Source organism: Tyto alba, unplaced genomic scaffold (assembly GCF_018691265.1).
Source record: "Tyto alba isolate M040663 unplaced genomic scaffold, T.alba_DEE_v4.0 Super-Scaffold_17, whole genome shotgun sequence".
In the NCBI taxonomy this organism is placed as follows: domain Eukaryota; kingdom Metazoa; phylum Chordata; class Aves; order Strigiformes; family Tytonidae; genus Tyto; species Tyto alba.
The window spans coordinates 14,185,409-14,209,387 of record NW_024881279.1 but is presented as its reverse complement, the minus strand read 5'-3'; the positions used below and the strand labels follow the sequence as shown (position 1 = coordinate 14,209,387).

Sequence of the window (23,979 nt, the reverse complement as noted above, 5' to 3'; positions counted from 1 at the left end):
GGGCTGTGAGATCGCTAAGACTCTTGTTAACTCCTTGTAGCTCTGGGAAGCTATCCTCTTACAGAATCCTATAAAGGAAAAAATGAGTAACAACTGATTTATTTTTTAGATAATATCCTTTAATGTTCAAAACAGTGGTTTCTTCATTTCTTCATTTTGTGTAGCTTTGGGTCACCAGGTGGGAAGAAATCTCAGATCTTTATAGCTCAGTGCCATTAAAAACAAAAAGTGAAAGATTAGTTGAATATATAAGTGCCAAAATACTGTTCTCAACTTTCTGTCATCAGATTATGTCCTACAGCTGTTGTCTTCACTACTCTGGGTTACTGTATATTGATTTTCCTGTTACAAAATGTACTGTGTTTAAAATAAAAGGTTCATTTTTAATAAGGCAGCTATGGCTGAAAGGTGCAGCTGAGTGCTGGTTTTGAGGACAAACCATGTAAACAAAAGCTCTGGTTGAATTTTATTTGAGGAGTGTATGGCAGATGTTTTTATAGCCCTTCCCAACCACAGGGACTATAGTAAAGCACTATAGTTCAAAAACTTTTCTTTATAACATTTACAAGAATGACATGATAACATGTCATGGAGTCACTGAAGGGAAGAGGAACAAACATGCAATTTATGAGCTCAGCCTCAGCTTTTCTGCCTCTGGTGTCTCCAAGGCAGAGCTTTCACTGCTAATAAAAGCAGTTAGCAGCCTTTGATTTTGGACATGTATCCTTCACACTTACCATTCATGCTGGACTCCACATAACCACTCTCAGTTTTGTTTGTGATTTCTGATTTTGTTTCTCTGCCTTGTCTGTTTAAACTGTGAATTCCTCAGGTTAGGGGCTGTGTCCTGTTGTGAAGGTGCAGACATGGCTGTCAGGAGGTGTGACTGCAGCGGTGCACACCCAGGGCATCTGACTTGAGACTGCTCGCAGTGGAGCTGTGGTAGCGCAGGGGGCAGCAGGAGTAGCTGCTTACCTGGGTGTCCTGGTGGGATTGCATAGCCTGCAGTGGAGCCTGCACCTTCCACTCTTGGTGCCTGAGGTCAGCTCACTAAAGCTACTTTGATTAGATCATTAGGTCCAGACAACAATATGTCAGCCTTCAGCAGGTAAGAAAATATGATCACTGCAAAATGTGGATAGGTTAGATAAGATCAATGAGGGAGTAAACTGGTCTATTTCAGTTTTTAGCTGGCAACATGTGGGACATACTCAGCCTGCAAAGATTAACAGTGTCCTGTAGCTCCTCCCTGGTTTTGGCCACAGTACATAAGATTTTGTAGCCCTAAGGAACCAGATCTTTCAATAGCTTTTCAACAGCCACTTCCAGGAGTCAGCTGGTTCCAGCTTGCTGGCAAGGTCCAGGACCCCATGCTGACAGCAGTGGCAGGAAAGGGCAGAAGGGAAGGGAACAGTGATTCTAACTGGTAGTGGTTGGACCAAAACGCATGTTTCTTTGCTCAGTATCTTTTGCTGGCAGGAGTACTGGGACCCTTGCTAGTGCTGCTTTCTATGCCATTCTAGATGAAACGACAGAAAAGTCCTAGGGGACAAAGAGTAAGACAAAGCTACTGCTCATCTCTTACAGCCCTGCTGAGAAGTCTGATGTGTTTTCACATCTCTGTTTACCAGTCTGTGTAATAACATACTGGCTGAATAGTCATGAGACTCAGCTGATTAATGTTCACAAATTGCTTTGAGATCTTCAGTGGCAGGTGCTATAATAAAGCAGAGTGTATTGAAACCCAAACGTGAACGTTAACTATTTACCTACCTTTGGATGAATGATTGAATAGGTACTCTGAAAAATATGCTACTTTTTCTGCCAAATTCAAGGTAGCACTTCAAGCTAGCGCAGTCAAAAACATCTGATCAGAGATGTGCAGATAGTATTCATTGCAGAGATGCTTTCATTCACATAAATCATAGTTTTCAATGAAAAAGTAAATTTAATAGTATGGAGATTCCACTCAATATTATTTCAATAAGGATGTACAGCAAGACAGGATGCCCTTTAGCTATTCAGCGTACTTCTGAGAGCTTGCTGAAGCAGCAGAAGACTGGATACAGAAGGTACATTTGAGGAAACATCTTCATATATCTTAGAGTAGTTCAAATATGAAAGATGCTGAACTTTTAAAGTGTATTTTGCCATATCAGATAAATGATGCAAAAGTAGTCCTGTTGTCATGGCTCAGTTTTGTAAAGAGCTGTGTTTCTTTTATTTATGAAGTGATTTTAAAAATACGTACTGGCATTTTGATCTGGTTTCAGAAACACAGAAGAAACACTTGCAGAGCACTTTTTCAAGACCAGTGAATAACAATACAGCCTGCTCCTAATTGGGCATGGGAGTATGAACTGATATATAATTTAAATGACTATATCTACATATAGTTTTATATAATTCCTCTTAATTCTTTGATTTAATTAGAAGCCCTGATAACTCACAGAAATAAACAGACATGATTAAAGAAAAACAAGGCTATAGTGTCAGAAATAGTATAGCTTATTCACTCTGACTTGAACAGTATTGTGAACATGCTATCATATTTGATACAAGTGTTCTTGTCATACCAGCACAAACCAGAAAGCCTTCCTCCCATGAAAGAAGTATGAAAAGCAAGGAGCAGTGAGGAGGGCATTGGATGCAGCTGTAGAAATATCTCACTTCTCTGTCACTGTCTCTGATACTAAAACATTCCCAAGGAGTGAGGAGGTGGGTTTGGGAAAGGTATTTTGTATGGTTGTGAGTGGGTATGTAGACTCCTGTGATACATAAAGTGTATCTGCAGCTCAGAGAAAAGGTGAGACTCTGATTGGCACTAGGTTATTTTCTTCATAATACAACTTCCTTGTAGATGGTGTCAGTCATTAAAAATATAATGATAAGAAGATGAAACTCTTGTCTGTTTTTGTTAGAAACTTCAGTGTTAGTTACATAGATACACTCATTTCTTTCTTGTTTTATTAATTACAGATGGTGCACAATGTTACTACTGTTTTGGTACAAGAGTTCTTTCTAAAGTCCTCTTTCTTTCTCTTGGGACCAGTGGGCAACACTTAAAGTCCACAGATTGGGTGATCCACAAAATTTCTTTCTTTCATTTCCATTACTGTTGATTAACAGATCTTTGTCCTTCATAGAAAACCTCTTTGGCTTGGTTGTGAAAAATTTCCATGGACATTAGAAATACACAGGATTACGGTTTCCTTACATTTCATGATTAACCAGAAACTAGTTTCCTTTGAATGTGTGCACACAAACCCTGAACCTCAGGAACCAGTCCGTTTCCATGATGAGAAAAAATACATTTAAAATGCTAATTTTCAGTTGTGGTTTTATTTTCAGTGCAAGAAAAAGGTATCATAGGATTGTATTAAAAGCTAAGGTTATTAGCTTGAACTTGCTAAGAGAAGATTGCAAACATTTGCAATTTTGAATAATATTTTTTTTTCCTATGGTGATTCAGTGCTTGTCATTTGTATGTAAATAGATTTTAAAGACCATTTTCTAAGTAAAATGTAGTCAATTAACAAAGATACTATGCTTTTTATATGTTGTCACTAGCTCTTAAATCCTCTTCCAGATTTAGGTTTTGAGGACTCATTTCCCACTGCAACATGTTTTTTCTCACACTCTTTTGCTATGTATTTCTGCTAGAGCTGTGCTAAAGACTCCCCAAATTAGCAGTTATTGATACAGGCCCCATCTCAGAAACAGAATTCATGAGGATGAAGTCAGTTCAGCTTTTATGGGCAGAGGGTAATGGACTATGTATTTAGGTCTGGTAAAGTCAGTATTTGGAAGTCTGGAGAGTATGGCCCTGCCTTAAAGAGAGAATATAAAACAGCCTCCCTCTCTCCAGCAGCAGGAGGAACGAATGCATGTCTGTGTGTGTAGTTTTCGGTTTAAAAATGCTTGGGAAGCTGATGGATGCACTAAATGCTGTCAGTCTTTAAAAAAATGTCACTGAGTAATTGAATGGAAAAAAAAAATAAAGACATGCCAACATGGAATTCACAATAGTGCAAATTACATCCTCTCTAAAGACAAACCTAGGTGTTACAGGTCTCTGAGACAGTTTTGGGGGATGCTGCTTTTTTAATGCAAACTGCACTTTATCAGAAACTGTGGGGCCAGTTTGGTGCACAGGTTCTCCTCAGGCTCCAACCCATCGCAAGGCTCACCTTACAATCGTTCAGCAAATGCACTGAAGGGAGGGAAGAGCTTTAAATAGACAGGTACTGTTTGGTGTCTTCTGCTCTGAGGCTTTTACCCATCTTCCACAAAGTACAGAGACACTAAACACTGCACTAAACAGGCCCACAATGAGCAAAACCAGGGGGAGGACCTGCTAATCTCAGCAGGCTGCAGGATCTCTTTCTTTCTCTGTGTATCACAACATAGTATCACTGTAGCATCCAGTAAGCACAGATGACTACAAGCTGTTTCATCCTCCCCAAAACAAAGAGAAAACAAGAGTAGTGAGATGCTACATCTGACTCTCTGCCTTTTGCCTATACTTTATCCAAGCTATGTATCTTTTTCATTTTTCTACCTCTATGATTTGATGACATGGTCCATGACCATTTGCTCTCTTTTGCCACCTGCCCTCTGCTCCCTGGAGTTGGGGAGAAAGGAGAGGGCAGAGCACCACTACTCAAAAGATGGTCTCATCTTCCTGAAGCTCCAGTAGCAACTCTAGCCTGCACACGCTCCTGCTACAAAGACAAAGCATCACTTAGCCAGTAGCACCAGTGGACAGCCATAAACAGGCTCCTTCAGGCTACTTGAACTAGGTCATTGGGTTGCTGATCCTCAAAAAAAGCCCCTCAACACTTCTTCCTACTCCAAGGTAATATTATTGGCATCTTCCCAGGAGAGGACTAAAACTGCTGCAGAAGTAACTGTCACAGAGTTCGATAAATATCAGACAAATATCACCAGAGAATGAGGAAAGAAGTGAGAACTCCTGAAGTCCTGACTTTTTTTCTGTGGTCTGCTGGCAGGCTGGTGTACAGGATATAATTTTCTTATTATTTATGACCCTCTTATCAATTCATGCAGACAACTTATTTTCTGCTTGTGGTTGCACTGGGACTCTTGGTGAAACAAAACACATGGTTCTATCCTGTAACATCCCCTATTGCCAGAAAAAAATAAATGTTTCTACAGGAGCAATCACTCATGTGATTCTTTTATAAATTGCAGGTCTCTTCTTAAGCATTTCCACCTACTGGCATTGAACAACAGCACATTCTGGGAGCACAAAAAGAAATTCTTGTGGTGGAAGAAAATTTTGTTTTATTGACTCTCTTTTGACTTTTTCCAGGAAGTCATGCTGGCTTGGAGCTGATTGCAAATTATGGGGAGATCACAGAGCTATTGGAAGATAATATTAGCTGACAAGATGTTCTGACAAATCATAATGCAGTAAAAATAAATCTTACTAAGTTGCTCACATGAAACATAGGATATTTTTACTAAAAATAAGAAAAATCCATGAAGCTGTGTTTGACACGTGCAGGATTATAGTGCTGTACTCATTTTTTGTGTGAATGCAAAATAGCAAAAATCTGTCATAGGCTATCAAAGGAAAGATGCTTGCAAAAAAGCCCTGTGCTTTGTGAGCTGGTGTGATAGAACTGCCCCTGCACTGTATGTGCTGCTGCTCTGGTTGTACTACCTACAGTTTTGGTTGGTTTCCTCTTTTCTTCTCTATATAGACATTTAGTCACTTAGTTACTATTGTACTGCAGTATGGCTAACCAGAACAACATGGATTAAATGCAGAAGAAAGGGAAACTTTTCAAAGGGTTTTCTTGTGCCCTCTCAATTGTTGCTTGAAATATGTATGCCTTATAGAAAAAACAGTCTCCACCCCAAAATAGAGACCATAGTCCTTATTAACTATGCCTTGAAATTAAAAGGGATTAAAGGAAAAGGTATGCTAGATTCAGGAATATCTCTCTCATTCCACGACACTCTAGTCTTAGTTAGGAGTTTACTTGTCTTCTCAAAACACTGAGATAATCTAAGAATTCTCAACTGGGCAGTGGGAGGTAAAAGTGAGTTAGCTTAGTCTTCAGGAGCCATTTTCACAGGGATCAAACTCTGGGGACCTAAACTAAATAGCTTAATTTTAGGCCATGGAATTGCCATGGTGAATACTGGCTAATTGGCAGTGCAGGGTACACAGTACTCCCCATAATGAATTTCTGATAATGGTTGACGCTTTGGCTGATCAGAAGTCCCATTTCATTTCCTCGTCTTCTCATCTTTCATACTTCCTTAATAGTCAGACTTTCCCTCAATCCTACCTGTGACCTTGTAAAGTATGTTTAGATTCCTTCATAAACCTATTGACTTGTAAGCTAAGAATGAATCTAAGCTCCATCAGTCTAAACACTGTATACTACAAAGTTTGGCACGGCTCAGATGCCTGAAAGAAACCCTGTCTGCAAGTTAGTTGCCAGCTTATGACAGATATCACTTAGCATGCAAGTAACTGAAAAGCTTGGGCCATTTGAAGGACTTACACTTAAAACACAGCAAAACTCAGAATAAGTATTCTATGAGAAAGTTATTACAAAAAGAATTATTTTGGTGAGTGTAATAAAATAGATATGTAGCAAAAGTGTGCTGGTTGGTCATGGCTGACCTGTATCCCATCTGCAATGATAACCTGGACAGAAGCTGTCCAAAAGAAAGTGTAAATCCCTTATAATGCCATGGTAAACTGCATTTAGGAAAGAGGATTTCTTCCTGATCCCAGCTGGAGATGATTCCTAAACCTTGGCAAAATCTTCAAATGTGCAATCTTTCAGAATTTTAATACAATAAGGGGACATTTATGGGAACCAGATGAGTTTCAATGCTTGTGTTTTCCATGGGCTGTTAGCCTGCTCAGCCCAGCAGTGGAACAGCTGTGATAGCTGAACTAGGCCACTGCTTCTCCCAGAAAGGCTTTTTAGCCCGAACACTGACCTCTGGGAGATGGCTATGTGGCTTCATGGCCAGAGATGGCTGAAGTCTGGCCAAGGTGAAGTATGAATGAAGTGAGACAGGTCTGTTCATGCCTGCCCAGAAGTCAAAATGTTAAATGACATCATTACTTATTTAGAAAGTTGCCACACTTTATTTTAACTGTTCTGCAACGCTTTGTGCACCTTCACCTCTTAATAAGATCTTCTAGTGTAGCCTTGCAGTGACACTGGCTGGTTCTCTCAGCACCACCCTTATCTTGGAAGTTATTTATTAAAAAAAGTTCTTCATAGAACAGAATAGAATCATGGAATGGTTTGGGTTGGAAGGGATCTTAAAGATCACCCAGTCCAAGCTCCCTGCCATGGGCAGGGACACCTTCCCCCAGCCCAGGGTGCTCCCAGCCCCGTCCAACCTGGCCTTGAACCCTTCCAGGGAGGGGGCAGCCACAGCTTCTCTGGCCACCCTGTGCCAGCGTCTCACCTGTTACTGCTCATCCTATCCCCACACCTCCTAATAAAGAGTTCCTCCCCACCTTTCCTGCCCCCGCTTTAAGCACTGGGAGGCCACTCTAAGGTCTCCCTGAAGCCTTCTCCAGGCTGAACCCCCCCAACTCTCTCAGCCCGGCCTCCCAGGGGAGCTGCTCCAGCCCCCTGAGCATCTTCGTGGCCTCCTCTGGCCCCATTCGAGCAGGTCTGTGTCCTTCTGATGTTGGGGACCCCAGAGCTGGACACGGCACTGCAGGGCGGTCTCACAGGAGCAGAGGGGGAGAAACTCCTCCCTCGACCTGCTGCCCACACTTGATGCAACCCAGGGTATGGTTGGCTTTCTGGGATGTGAGTGCACATTGTTGGCTCATAGTCAGTTTTCCATCCATTAATCCCCCCAAGTCCCTCTCCACAGGGCTGCTCTCAATTCACTCCTCGCCCAGCCTGGGTTTGTGCTGGGGATTGCCCTGACCCCTGGGCAGGACCTTGCCCTTGGCCTTGTTGAACCCCATGAGGTTTGCCCGGGCCCCCCTCTCCAGCCTGTCCAGATCCCTCTGGATGCCATCCCTGCCCTCCAGCATGTCCCCGCACCACACAGCTCAGGGTCAGCGGGGAGCTTGCTGAGGGTGCGCTCGATCCCACTGTCCATGTTGGTGACAAAGATGTTAAACAGTGCCAGTCCCAACACCAGCCCCTGAGGAGTGGCACTCATCACTGCTTTCCACTTGGACAATGAGCTGTTGAACACGACTCTTAGAGTGTGACCATCCAGCCAATTCCTTATCCATCGAGTGGTCCATCCATGAAATCCACATTTCTCCAATTTAGAGACAAGATCGTCATGTGAGACAGTGCCAAATGCTTTGCAGAAGTCCGGGTAGACCATTTCAGTTGCTCTTCCCTTATCCACCAACACTGTAACCACCAGTAAATCGGACTGTTGAGAAGAAGTTTTGTCAGATGCTGAGCTGGGCTTCCTAGGTAAAGCAGTTGAATTGTGGTGGTGAGGCAGGAGAGGGAAACCAGGCTCTCTTGAAGGAGTACTTTCCTTTCCTATGCATTTAAGCTACCTCATAATTTAATTCTTTTGGAATAGAATTACAGTGAAATGAACTTGAGGTTTTAATCTCCATATTATAGTCTGTTCTAGATCATAAAAATGAAAATTAATACACATTGCACAGTCTTTTTAAAAAAAGGCATGTGGCTGGATATATTTATTTACATTAAATAAATTAGTCTTCATTTAAAATATTTAATGTGACATTAAAAGGACAATAATTAAATGTTGAAAATAGAAAAACATTTTAAACACAACACATAACTAACGTTACTCACTGTCATAAAATAACATTTTGTCAAGAGCTGTGCAAGATTAGAAGTATATTAGACATTAATGTGGCTAACAAAACAATCACTCATAAGCTAGCTAAGATGACTGCAGTGTTATAAATCTCCATGCTTCAAGAAATAAACTTGAAGGTAGATTCAGGCTGGATAGAAGCTTCTCATACTGGCAGATTATGTCATAAGTAGTTAGTCTTATTTCTGTGCCTTCTTCTGAACCATTTCTTCATTCTAATAATTAAGTGCTGAGCCTAAAGTAATATTTTTAACAGAACAGAAATGTGGCTGGGAAAGATTTTTCAAAAATATCTAGGCTGACTCAATGCTGTAGTTGCATTCAGTGGGAATTGTACTCCCTGGGTATTTTTTTACCTTCACCTTTAAGCACCAGAATACCTTATTTGCCCTTAGAAACTTCTGAAAACTTCCCCTCTGATTTGTGCACAAGATCCAGAATTACTTCTGAGCCTGATGCTAGCCCTCCCTTTGCTTTTAAATATCCAGATGGTTTATTCTGCCCCTAACAGGACATAGCAGTTTGGGTCCCAAGGTACTGGAGCATTTGAAATCTGAGCTTTAACTTTACAAGTTGGGACATTTTTGAGAAAGACCAATATTTCCTTTATAAAAAAATAACATAAACACTGAAATTCATCTTGTTGTGGTGATAGACCAGCCCATTCTGATGTTTTGCCTTGATGAAAATGTATAGGAGAGTCAGTGACTGAGTTTTAGGTGTGCAATAATACAGGCCTTAAAATATAGACCTTAGATCTTAATTCAAAGACATCTAAGTCAATTTATCATCTGATTTGATGTCCTCCTTTTCATAAATCAGTATTTAGACATAGTCCAGAATATCTTTATAGGAATCAAGCCTTTTTTTTATTATTGAAGTATTTTTGACTTCTAGTTTTGTTAAAATATGGATATCTCTGAGAAGTGGAAGCAAGTCTAGGCTTTCTGTCTTGTTGGTTCCTTACTCCTAGAGAAGCTGGAAACTTGTATATGTCCTCCATATCTCAATAATTATCCAGTCTTTCCTTTGCTGAACTTGTTCAAGAGGAGAAATACATTATTTTTTCAGTATTATCAGTAACAGTCAGTTAAGCACTCAGTAGCTAGAACATATACTTACAGGTGGAACTGTGAGAACTTACAAGGAAAGAATTGGAGTTTGGCTTGTATTTTCTGTTAAAATGAACACTGAACTCTTCTTTGAATTAATGCTAAATATTCATGAATCTGCTACTTTTTCCATATTTTGTTCATCTGAGAAGCCATAAAAATCTATAACCACTCTTATTTCTCCAGAGAAGAATTAGGTGAAAGGAAACATCCATTTCTTGTCTTTTTCCTGACAAGATTTGGAATAATTATATCTACTCTTAGAGCAACTGGGAAAGACCTAATTTTATTTAATTCTAATTAAGTGTGCATTACATATAAAAGTGAACTGCATTGTGTATTGTCTAATAGTTGATGGTAGTGTAACAGAACAATGAGAACAGCTTTATTTTGTAGAATTAAAATAATATCTGCTGTATTCCTGTGGTTTAACAGAGGGACATGCAACATCTGGTTGCTGCTTATCCACGTGTCCTGTGGCAGTGCAAATCAGGAGAGTGCAGATGGTTTTAGAATCATTGTATAAATGGGTTCAATCCAGGGAAATCACCTGGTCCCTCTGTATTGCAAAAGAGAGAAAAAAGAAAACCCACAAATCACCTTTGCAGGTCTCACTTTGATTATTTAAGTATTTCGACAGGTGCCTATGCAGTCTAAATGGATTTTTATGGATTGCATAGGTATGTTGTGCCTACCAGTGCAGTGCCCAAATTTGTTATACATCATTTGGAATCAGAAGCATTCACCATTACTCTGAGATTATGCTCTATAGTGTTTTTTAGCATCAGCAGCTAAAACCAGGCAGCAACAAGAAATACTCTCCAATAGGAGAAAAATGATCTGATTGTTATCAAGAAGCATGAACGATGCCACCAGGCAGGAGGGCTGGCTCTGGGGAGTGGACTGACTCTATGTCCCAGACCCCCTGAAGTCTCATCACTGGGACAGTTGCCTGAAGCATTCTAGTAGAAAATGCAGATTGTATAGCAGGACAGGGAAGGCAAGCTGATGGAATTCAAGCTATTAGGAACTTCATAGTCTGCAACCAGCACCTTGACTATAACCTGAAGGTTTACTGGTAGCAGTGTAGAGCTTAGTGTAGAGCAGAGATTGCATAGTTCAGTAGCATTCTACTTCAGATTCCTCACAGAGCTAGCAATAATTTATTAAAGGTAAACACAGTTATTGATTTGTTATTTTCTTACATAAACAATATAGCTGTAACACCAGGCATACAAGATAAGGGCCTTTTCCTGAAAAGACCCGTAACCGCATGACCATCTACTCTTGGATTCATTTACCAAAAGCAAAGCAGTGTGGTGCTGCAGAATGCAGCTGCTTCAAGCTATTTCTTAACTGAGATAATAAGTAGGATTTTGATGGAATTCACATTTTTTACATGCTCATTGCAAGATATAGTCTTAAGTGTCAGAAGTTACTGTGAGTCAGAAATAAAAGTGAGCTAAAGGCAGCAGTTTTGACCCACCAGGAATAGTGTCCCTTTCAGGGAGTTTTTGCAAGATCCAGAGGCTGTCCCTCACCAGCATCAGGCAATGTGTGACCCATAGCCAGTCATAACCACCTGTCCAGGAGGACATCTCAATATCTTGCTAGTGTTCGGTGTAAAGAACTAAATGGCAAAGGAGGACTATGAGTAACTGTGTCCGGGGAAAGATCAGAGAAATACCTGAGAGCTCTGTGAGTGAAACTGTCTGCGTGGATCTGTCAGAAGTATGTGGAGGGACAATGGGAGTCTTTTGGAAAAGCTGAATGCATCAATGGATAGGATACATTGCAGTGTATGAAAAAGGATTAGGCACTTGATATCATACTCAGAAATTAATGTTTTGAGATACTGCCAATGATTTCTGGTCTCTGAGGTTTTTAATTATACAAAATACATGTTTCAAACAAATAGGAAATCATCCTTCAGAAATAATCCGTTAAGGAGTTGATATGTGGGATGGTGTTTGGAAAATTTGTGTCCCCACCAGGCAGTGCGTCTGCAGACTTCGTCCATTCCAAGTCTATTACTCAGGTTAATATTTGTTGTAACTAAGAATGACATTCTTGACTCCATCACCATACATATCCATTAGAGAAAACAATTCAATAAGGCGTCGACTAGCTTACAAGTTAGTGATGCCAAATGAAGTCATTAGACTTGTCAGTCAGTCTGGCACCACTCTTCTGATTAGCAGCTTTCCTTTTTTGGGTAGGAATCACCCAGCATCTCTGTGGTTTAAGGAGACTTAGTTGTAACCAGAAACTACTCCAACAGTCTGTGGTTAAAAAATAACTCACCTGTGTTTAATGACATCTAAGGAAAGAGCATTCTGACCTACTTCTGACAGGAAGCTAGTCACAGCTTCTTTCCTCCTGATTTTTTGGAATGAGCATGAACATTTGCTCGTGATGAAGATAATAGAAGAAAATATGTATGAGAATGAGTCACTGAAATTTTTGTTCAGAAGGCAAGATCCAGGATCCCAATAGATTTTTATTTATAGCCTAAGCAAACTCAATGGAGAGTTTCAGGAGGACAAATGAAACTGCAAAAGAAGCTAAAGTAATGAATAATGAACATGCTATTTCCATCACAAATTGAATGAGCACATTATGGTAGTAAAACTGCAAAAGAGCTAAGACAGTTTTAATTCTGTGGAGCCCTTCAAGACGTTTTGGAATATATGTTGGAGAAAAGGTTGTATTTCACTTGTTGCCTTTATCTCTATCTAAGCATTGCAGTAGATGTCTAGAATAGAAACAGCTACAAATCTGGAGAATATTCAGCATAATACTATGGTCTGCATCTCATCTTTATGTCTGTCTGTCTTCAGTCCTACCACCTCAAAGTGTGATATTACCATAAATGTATTGAAATATATTCAGGGACAAAAAGTATTTACAGTTGCAAGGATAAAATCAGACTGGACTGCCTCAACGTGACATGTCTGCTACTGTCATCTTGACTGTGATAATAAAGTAACTGCAGCCATAAAATAGATCCTGGACTTCTCCAGACCTGATGGAGGAGAGAAAAGGTCCTGTCATGCATGTTATTTAATGAAAACAAAGATACACATGATTTTACGTGAATGACTTGCCTGTGTATACATGTAACAGAAAGGCACTATCAAGTTAACATCAGTATAATGTACATTAAGAACATCCAGATGTCACAACACTGTTCCTCAGCCTGCGGGCTGTGATCTCTTCTGATCAGACTAATTCCCTGGTACAGCCTACCTCTGGGGTCTGGTGTGGAGAGGCAGTGTTGCTAGTAGATAGGGCACTGGCCTGAGCATGAGGAGATAGTAATTGTAGTCCGAGCTCTTGTAATGGGTTGCTGAGTGAATTTATACAAGTCATGCACTCTCCCAGTGCCTCAGTTTCTCTACCTTTCACAACAAAAAGATGATGCCTGTCTTTTAAGTAAAATACCTTCAGACATTTAGCTGAAAAATGATATATCAGAAAGATACTATTACTACCAGGGAGAAAAATATAATTCTGTGAACACTCAAGCTTTCCCTCTTCCCACATGCATATATATCTATATCTATATCTATATCCATATCTAGTTATAGATATATTTATCTATAGATAGATAGATATTCAGACCCAGTTTAGTATAAGTGTGATTTTCTTCTGTTTATACTTACAATCATGATTCCTGTGTCTCGGCTTCTGCTAGAGTGAATTTTTCACAGAGCCTCTGTAGCCTTTTACGCATACTAACAGGGTGAGTGCCTGTTCATCTGTTGTGTGACTCTGAGGCTATTACAGAGAGAAATAACATCAATGTTTAAAAAAAAATGAGCAACTGAGAACTTTAAGTGATGTACCTGTCTCTGTGACGTCCTTCAGTCTTGGGAAAATGGAGCAGTTGGAAATACAACTTGGGTCTTTTTGGTGGTGGATGGATCGGCTGCAGCGTGTGCTCTTGCTGGCTGTAACAGGAGTATTTTTGGAATGGATGAAGGGGTGATTCTCTTGCCTTGCTTTGCACGTCACTGTGATCTCAGTGCTGCCGAATATATGATGCGTCTCAAACTGCAAGTCTCGCTTGCAGCAGCTGCATGATGAATGTAAACTGCTACTAGAAGGAATGAAGGTAACTCCCAAGTAGGGGATAATAGCTATTTTTTTTCAAGTTTTTTTTTGCTGAATTATGCCGTAAGAGGTTTCCATATGTTTGAAACTTAAACTGTGTCTCTGGTAAACAAACATTTTAGAGATGCTGATCAGAATTTTCCAGTGAAATGGATTTTCATCACAAATTCTTGAGATCTTTACAAATTCTTTTAAATTCTTTGTAATCCAAACTTTCCATAAGAACACGGAGATGTTATGTTCCTGTTATGTGGCACGGTGGAGGTTCTGATCAGTATCAGGAAGATAAAGGCCCGTCATGAGATAGCTCCGTGACAAAGTTATTCAGATGAATTATTGGTCAGCATTCCAATTCCTCTTATACCTGTCTCAAAGTGGGACATCCAACTGCTCACCCATATGGCTCTCCTATTTCACTTCTTTCCCATGGTTGTCAAGAAATGTTCATTCTATCCGTTTTCTACTTTTTGCCTGCCTGTTTCTGGCTGGCACCGTTCTTTAAATGCTTTCAGCTGGGTACCTGGCTAGCAGGTGCACTCTCCAGCATGTTTGCAGAAGGACTGGATAAGTGTTGGAGTGGCAAGTAGGTAAGGGGTAGCTCAGCATTTACCTGTACCTGGAGCAGAGTGAAAACTAGGGCTTTTTTCTTCCTTTTAGACTGAACAAATTCTAGAGGTTGGTTGATAGCTAGATGTCCCCAGGAATATGGGAAGGTGTGCACTGAAAGGGAGCTGCTGGAGATTTCCAGACATGGTGAAGGCCGCTGATTTGTGATCATGGCAAGGGTTGGAGTGGAGGTCACTGCTTGTGCACAGACAGGTTTCCATAAGGTTGCCAGGATTGTCCTGATGTGTCTGCTGTGTTTTAAGAAGGAGCTTCTGCCTACAGGTGAGGCAAAGCCATGGGCTGTGGAGGGCATTAAGGGGAAGCAACAGGGTGGAGGGGACTGTAATGGGCAATGCCTACTGGGAGGGAGGCTTAGAAATCCCCCTGCAGGGTGGTGTTTGACAGTAATCCATAGTGGGAAACGTCAGATGGACAGTGAATGAGTTTTGCTGTTGCCGATTATCTAGGAACTGTGCTTCTAATACCTCTGGCGTGGTCTTCCATCATCCCTGAAATGATGGCCCAGATACCATTCCTGTAGTAGCAAGGGAAATCTCAGAGGAAGTGACTATGATCATGTGTTCAGCAAATTAAGAGCAGTGGGTTATTTTTATAAAAAGTTCCTTATTATAAATGGGTAAGTAGAAAGCAGAAACACTGTATAATTTGCAGATCCATGTCTGAACTTACAATAAAAAACAGTAACATAAAAGATCATTAAATATTGTATAATGAATCTGGTCAATTTAGAGATTTTTAATAAGTCATAAGGAGCCTCATTAAATTTTCATGACTTAAGGCATATTCCAATTTTCTGAAGCTTTGCATCTCCCAAGCTATTTGCCATTATTAGTCAAGAGTCTGAAAATATTTTGCAAACATTAATAAGAATATATTCAGAAAACATACATCTTTAATAAATATCTTTGAGAGTGGGGGTTTTTATTCAAACAAGTGAAAAAAGCCAAATTAAACATGTTCTGAATACATAGGACTGCAGTAGCCTGAAGTTATTACAGGTTTAGAAGGGAAGTAATATGGAGGGACACAGAGAGTAACAGAGGTTCATAGGATAGCATTATGGGCTTATTTCAATTGGTTTGTTATTTTTTCTATTCAGGCAAAATTAACAGTAACAATACTTTGGTAAAATTCTCCTTGCTGGAATTTTTTCAGAGTTGGACTGATTAAACTTCTAAGATGAGTGCTGGAATTCTCAGTCTAGTTACAATTTACTGCTCTTCCCTGTTTGGTAAGTGGGTGAAAGTTTAGCTGAAAGGCTGGAGCTGTTGGCTTAGCTGCTCTCCACGTGGACATGGAGATCCAGATCTGTGGCAGTGATGACTTAGAGCAGTCTGACCCAAAATGATCTTCCAAAAATGACAAGAGATGGCTTCAGTTCCTGGCATTCTCACAAATAGCAGTACAATTCCGTAGTGTTAATTTTGCTTTGAGATGTAGGGTTGTATTTAGAAAACTTATGACAGAGCCTGCATATTCCTTAATCTTGAGGTTATGAACATGCGTCATAAAATATATTCTCTGTCTTTCTTAGGAATTTTCTAACTATGTAATCTAATTCCAGTTTTCCAGGTAAAATCCTAGCCCTGTAAGAAAATGGAAATTTAACAGAATTAATGTTTTAATTTATTGAACAAAAAGAACTAAAGGTGTCACAAATAAAATGTCTCACTACAGAACTTTTTTTTAATCAGCTATTTCAGTTTTGCTGGGATGCTGTCATTACACTAATTTCAGTGGTTTTTTTCCTTTTATATATAGCCACACTTTCCATAAATCATACTCAAGCTTCATTTGAGAAGTCACACTTTCTTATGAATCTTTGATCTTTTGTATGTCAGCTGAAAACAATTTAATAGGAAAAATGGATCTTATTAGTGTACCTACATGTCTCAGAAAGAAAATAGTTTTCTATAGTAAATGGATTTTGCCTGTTTATTGAAAATAATGGTTTTCGTACTGGATATATGAAATTAGTTAACTGAACACACTATCTTAAAGTAAATAACTGGACTGCTTTTGTTACTGTTCTACTTGTAAACGTTATCTCTCCATACCCTAAAAGTACTTTAGTATAACTGTTACATGTAAAATGCATTTTAAGGAGAAAGGTGTGATTGTTACTTGTTAACTGCTTCTCTTGTTGCCTTATCTAGAATAAACAAGTATAGTTAGTAGAATGAGGGTAAGCTCCATGAAATTAATAATCATGACAGAGTCTTTTAACAATTGGTAGTAAATAATAAAGTTATTTTCTTATGACTATCATTCATGTCATCCCGAAGCCTGCTTTATTGCTTTATTCTTTATTGCCACCTATGTGAATGCAATTAACTAGCTGGCATAGTGTTTATTAAATATAGCAGGTACAGGTCCTACCAATAAAATCTTTTCAAAAACTGTATTAGACAAATTAAAGAACATGATGGTATAATTTTTTATATTCAAACCTCACATTCTGATTTCTCTACACCTTCTCCACAGCTTCCTAAATAGGTAGCATCCTTAACTGTTTGAGCATGGTTTTGGAACCTGTGGCCATCAATAAGCAGATGCAGTATTTTATTGGTATATGATGATTTCAATATTGTTTCTAAATACCGCAAAATAGATTACAAGAAAAAAGAACCTGTATGAATGAATGAACCAGTGCTCCCCAGTGCTCCTGTTCTTTTCTTATAGATGTCAAGGAAATGAGATTATTTTATGTGAAAGTAGGTATGATAAGAAGCGTAAAGAATTACAAGCAATGTTCAGATGTAACCTTATACTACACCATATATGTGGTAGCTTCTTTTCTGTATTTTGAAATGCTTTCAGTTGAATTTTACAGTAGTGCATTTAATGAATAGTGAAAGTCTATTCCCTATCCTGTTACTCTCATCCATCATCTCTACTAAGTTTTTGTTACTTAGTTTATCCTTTCATCCTCTAACAGATATACATATATATTTTCTGCCTCCTAGACTTGGGCGAATATATGCAAACCATTATTAATGTTCTTAGAGAAGAAGCAATGTTAGCAATTCATGTCGTAATATTTATTTTTGTTAAGCATTATGCCAGCTGTCCCATGTTTTAGGGAGGTTTAAGCAATGATAACATGCTGTGTCATCTCTAGACATGCTGTTGACCTACTTGGTTTGACAGAAACAGAATTTATACTAGACTGGGTATCTCCAAAATGGTCTGCTTCATTTGTGTTCATCCAAAGGACATGATGCAGACTGCCTTTTGCTTGTTTTGTTTATGAGCCGTCCCACATTTCAGAGGGTTTTGCTAAGCATGCTACTTGAATCTAGCTGGGGATTTCAGCTGATTGACCCGTAGAGCTGCTGAAAAAGGCCAGCCAAAAATGAGAAGTATTTTCAAGAGCTTTGCCAATGCTGCTGGGAGATGTGCCCTGCAAAGGCATTCAGATTCCTGATTCACAGGCTTGTAAGATATGAATGTAGCACTTCCAATACAGAACATCTGGATGGAGAAGAGCTTGGCATCTGCATAGGTCAGTGCCCTGAAGGACATGATGCTCTGAAAATGTCACCTGTGTCTCATCCTGAGTGGTACCCATTCCTATGACCTGCCTGTATGTGTCTAGGCCAGATCAGGGTGTGCCAAACTCCTCAGCTATGGAGGAAAAAATAGCAGGCCTGGGCTTCTCAGTCTGAGTCTGTGAGCACACTGATGTGGCAGCCAACAAAATCAGATGCACTTTGAATGAAATCATCAAAGAGACTCAACATATCCTAGCACTAGGAGAGCTAGAAGGGCTGGTATTAGAATATGGAGTCATGAGGCCATGACAGCTTTCTGAGCTCATGTGGAATGGCTGGCAGAAACCGAGGTTATTTAAGAACTAGTGCCAGAAAAAATCCCGACAGTGTCATTTCAACCCTCTGTTCTTTTAACTTATAAACTGTCTCTTGCTTCCTTTCCTAAAGCTTCAAACTCTATTTAATGAAATTAGTTCAAGTTTATTATCCCCCTGAGGTTGAACTTCTTCAGACATTGTTTCATTTGTGTGTTTTACCCTTTCTGTTCTGTAATGACTACTGTTTTCTTTCCTATTACTTCAGTCAAGTCATAGCTACATCAGGCTGGTTTAACACAGCAGTGATTTACGTTTGATCAGGAGACTGATGGTGCAACTCACAGCTTGAGCACTGCTATTTCTACAGACTTCTGTTTCTGATTCATCATTCTCCTCCACTTTTTTATTCAGCCATTTATGGACTGAATAATGAGTATGATGGGTTTCTACTTAGATGAGTTTTTAGCAGACTTATGGCAGATATTTTGACAGATATATGGATGTTCTGGGTTATATCTAATAGCAATTTAATGAACACTTTATTAAAATAAACTTAGTTAATGTTTTGTGGTTGCATGGAGCACTAACTGTCAACAAATTTGTGGTCAGGATAGATTAAAGTTAATTTCAAATTTCCTCTTCCTAGAATAGGTTCTTCTTTCTTAGCACCATGACATAAAGCCAGAAGGATACAAATGCAGCTAAATGCTTCTTCTACAAGTGAGAATATAGTGCAGAATTTCATCCCATTATGAGGAATAACATTTGATATCTGTTGTTGATCAGTTAAGGAAGATAAATTAAATTTCAGCACACTGAAATCTTGTGCTGATACCAAGACGGTATTTGGGAAAAGTGAAAGAGATTCCAAGATATTAGAACTTCCAGAAGATGACACAGTTAAGAGTCAGTGTCGCAGGCAGACAGTGTATTGATGATGCAGGACTACAGTTTGGGGGAGAGTGTGTATTTTTTTCTCTCTAAACAGAGGTGCCTGGGTTATACTCAGACTCTGCCCAGTGTCTGAGCTGGACTGGGTCTCCCAAGGCATCTGAGCCAAGTGACAGCTATGCTGCTGGCTGCCCTTCATCCTAAGGACTCTCCAGAGCAGGCCTGCGATGGGGGCATGGGAAAGAGTAACCCTTGGAAACTCCTTTGGTGACCTGCAAGTTTTTCAGTGCTGGCTTCTTTACTGAGGGCCCAAGGCACTGCCACTAGCCCAAAACTAGATCTGTATCTGTCAGCAGTGTGGATTACACTGTTGCATGTGCATCCCCAGGTACCTTCAGGATAGGCTGGGTGACAGATCCTTGCCGTACAGTTATTCACCAGTGATCTCCAGCCATTTTCCTGAGGCGGTGCTGCAGCATGCTGTCAGCATCTAAGTGTCTGAGTCTTCATTATAGAAGTATTATTGCAAATTTATTTTTAAACAGTTTTCCAACATCTCTGTTGTTTGCAGACAAGGCTTGACATTCAGAAGGCTGAAAAGCCCTTGTATCTTTCCACCTTCTAGGTAGTTCTGGTTTGGCTGTGTTGCTAATGGCAAAAAAACCCACAAATTCCCTTCTCTCGCTTAAGACTTCCAGGACAATATTGGCAGTCTGATAACTACAAACACTGAAACTAGACACAGACTTGGGTCCTCCTCCCATGAGGTCAGCAGCTGTACAAATTGCAGTGAGGGGTATAAGGACAGAGAAAGCCCAGACCTGATTTAGATAGTCGTAGCAGCAGTATACACCCACTGCATTCCCAGCCTCCCACCTTTGCACTTTGGCACAACATCTGAAGTAGGGGTTCCTAGGAAGAACAAATTAAGGAGGGTGAGGTGGGCTGAATTTTCCCTTTAATGTATCTGTATCACATATGCAGTTCCAGCAGTCATGGTAAGAGTTATCAGTCTGTTATAATCGTGTGGCAGGAATTACATTTACTTTCATCATATATACTCATCTCCTCCAATTTTCAAAGTGAATGAACAAAACCCGAAAAAGTTAGCTCTAGCTTCAATACATGTGCCATTTCTAACCTTTAGGAGTTTGACTTTGCAACTGAAATTAATATAATTTAATTTGATTTTCCGTGTATATATGATAAGCCAAGGAAAAACAGACTACTTATTATCATGAAGGACTTGGATTCAGGTCTGGGAACAAACCTGTAGCCTAAACCACAAGTCTGTTTGAAGCTGTGAGGAAGGTCACCACGTTTCTCCGTACTTCAGTTTAGTAGACATTAAGCTTTCCATGGTGGTACAATAGCATAGCATTCATGTCAATGGATGTGAAGGGAAGCTCTCCGAGTGTGAGAACATCCTCGTGTTTTGTGCTGACACCGCTGGCAACCAAAATAAGGAGCTGAGAGTGACAGCAAGAAATGGGATTCTCTTCTGCATGTAACAAGAAGAGAGGGCTGAGAGCAGGCACTCACTGTTATTCCCACATGCAGTTTTCACATCTTCAAAATTCATAAGAGCAGCATGAGTAAGATTTTGGCCAATGTTTATAAATGGAGTATAATGAAATGGTAAATGAGAAAGTGACAGTAAACACTAGAAGGAAAAAACAGATTTGGAAAACTACAAACCCTCCTGGCTCAAACCACAGCTCAGCAATCAGGGATTAGGAAAGATTTTCCTCAAATTCACTCCACCTGAGAATTCAATTAACAGTCTGGCACCTGGGGTGGTGATAGCTGTTGTCAGGCTGAATCTGGGGATAGATGGATGTGGTCTCTCATGGGAAGGGTAAGTCTTGTCTCCTTTTGGTGTTCTGATTTGAGAGCACTATGTGTATTCAAAGTATTTTACATCCTGCAGATATAGGTCTTACAAAATTAATCCCACTTTATGTAGGAGATGTGTTCAGAAAGACTCTTCCCTGGGATCATGGATGCTGAAGATGATAATTAGGGGCTACTGTAATGCTTACTACAGGCAGCAGAGAGATTTACTGGTTTCAGTGGGTCTGATCTAGCTTGGATAGGACAATTTTGCTGTGGAAAGCTTGATTGCCTTCAAAGCTACCAAGGAATATGTTTTCGAAGTTATCAAGGAATGTAACCAAGGGGTTTTTTTTGGACTAATTTGTTGCTACTCTGCTAGAAACTTCCATGTAGTGTCTGCCCTTCCTCTGTGTGTTTGCTGTAAGTCTCAAAAACCATGCCTAAAATGCCAAAATCCCAGGGACCAGCAGTGCCTAGGTTTTAAAAAGAAATCTAAGTGGAAGAAAGTAAAACTCCTAACTCCAGTCCTGTTTGTGGCTAAGAGTTACTGGATGTTTCTTCCATATCCAGCAGAGCTGTCTGCCCTCAGGCTGGCTTTATTTGAATGAATGAAATCCTTAGAGATTAAAATACTATAAAAATTCTGTATAAAATCAGAAGATTATATGGGAGAAAGGATACAACTAGAGGTGGGTTAATAGTACAAGTAAATAGCTCCAGGCAACACATGTCAGTCATTTCCTTTGGGATCTGCTTGACCCTGGTTGAATAGGAAGAGAAGCTGGCTGTAGTCTGTAAACCCACAGATATCTCATGACCTCTGTGGAAGTTCATTGCTTAAATGCTATTTCTTGGACCCAGTGGCATCAAGGGACCTACAGAAGCTTTGCTGATGATGTGTTTCTATGGACTGATGCTTCCAAACCTTCCCTCCTTGGCAGAGAAGGGGCTCACTGCTGATGGTGGGGAAAACAATTTCATTTTATTTTTCACATCATTGTGATTTTGACAGAGCTGAACAGGAAAAACATCTGTTAGCTTGGTAAACCAGATTAGGTGAAAATGTTGCTGAGAGAGAAACTTTGCAGTTTTACCACAAGCAAAGCGTATTGTGTCTAACAAATAAGCCAGAGGGTAAAATACCTGCTTTTAAAATTTAGGTGTATTTGAAACACTTATGGTCATTATAAGGAAATAGTGAGTAATCTTGGCCTTTTCTTTACCCAAACTTCAGAGGATTAGCTGCCAGAAACAATTTTGGGGACACGAGGAAGTCACCTGAAGAGTCAAAAAGCTTCTTTAAAACCATAATTTCACTAGGTGTTTCCCTATTGCTATATCTGCTGCTAGTTAACCTACAGTATGAGTTTTCATTTATTCTTCCAACAGCTGAAAACAGCTAGAGTGTCTTTGCTTTGTTTTAATGATCAGTACAAACTTCTGTTGGAGCACATCTCTAAATTGAGGTATAGTCATTGAAATGGTTTCAACTTGCGTCTGTGGAAATATATTTATTTTTGTATCCCCTGACCTGTGGGAAAATATTATTTTGAATATCAGGATGAGGTCATGGGACTGGATGGGGGAAAACATCACAGAAAGAATTAGTTTGGTTTTCAAACTAATCAAGATATATTATTCGATATTCTGAGTCAGTTGTATTATGATTATGCTAGATTTTCTAAATAAGCTACTTAAATACAAAATCTAGTAGAAAAGATTTATTGGCAAAGTACCACGTGAACATTTATTTGCATTTGTCTTCATAGACACTGATTTATCTTCTCCAAAGAATAAAAGAGTTTAAGCCAATAGGAACAATGTAAGTTAATAGGTTCAAAACATATGAGTTTATTAGGACATATTACTAGTAAGACTGCTTTTTTTATGCCATTGATATATCAGCTTTAGTCTATGGTAAGTATATATTATCACTTAGACATGTCTTGTTTCAAGCAAGAATGCTTCTGCAGCTATGGGAGCCACTGAGTTTCACTGAAGATCTTTTCCATAAACTATTTGAGTTACACATATTTTTTTTTTGAAAGGGGAGAATGTAAGGTAATCAACCACACAGCTAATAGAATCTCTCTTCTTCCAGGAGAGAAAGGATCCTGCTGTAATATTTGTAATAGAACTAGAAATCACTTGATTCCTGTAGCTAAGCTGTTTTCAATATCAGACTATATGAAATTCATCTTTAACGATGATGAAATAGTTTTCCACAATAGTTTAGCATTAAGGATGGCACTGTCATCTGCCACTGAAACTATTAAACATGTTTTACTCACTTTAAAGCAAAAATAGTGGAGTTGCAACATATGCCAGTCACAGTAAAAGCTTTTCTGAAGTCTGTTGTGTGCATTTAGCTGTCAGAAAATTCAGTTGTTCTTCACAGCCTAACATTTAGCAGAGTGCACGCAATGAAGTGGTCAGAATCCAGCTGCAGTAAAGGAGTATAAGGGCAATCTGTCTTTCTTCCAAAACAATAAGAAGGCAGCTGAGCTTCCAAAGGATTTGGATTAGCATGCAGAAGCCAAGAAAACTTCTCACTGTGTTTTGTTCCTTGAGCTGATATTCCAAGGAAAAGTAACAGCTACCTATAGCGTTTGAATGCTTTTTCATTGGCTGCAAGGGAGTAGTGGTTACTGTGAAGAGGGGACATACTTTCAGACAGGTAATTTCAGGTTTATGTCAGACTGATGTGCTGATGAAGGACTGTAGACCTGGACATGTAAACTCAATAAG

The 23,979-nt window shown here is 39.6% G+C and overlaps 1 protein-coding gene across 1 annotated transcript in view; it reads right to left on the bottom strand.

Moving 5' to 3' along the window:
* The window catches only part of ADRA1B (adrenoceptor alpha 1B), a 33,768-nt gene extending 19,916 nt beyond the window's left edge, over positions 1-13,852 (bottom strand). Inside the window, exon 1 of the mRNA XM_033005758.2 lies at positions 13,799-13,852. The gene's annotated coding sequence lies outside the window, so the exon portion shown is untranslated. The remainder of the gene's footprint in view (positions 1-13,798) is intronic.
* Between the last annotated feature and the right edge of the window lie 10,127 nt (positions 13,853-23,979).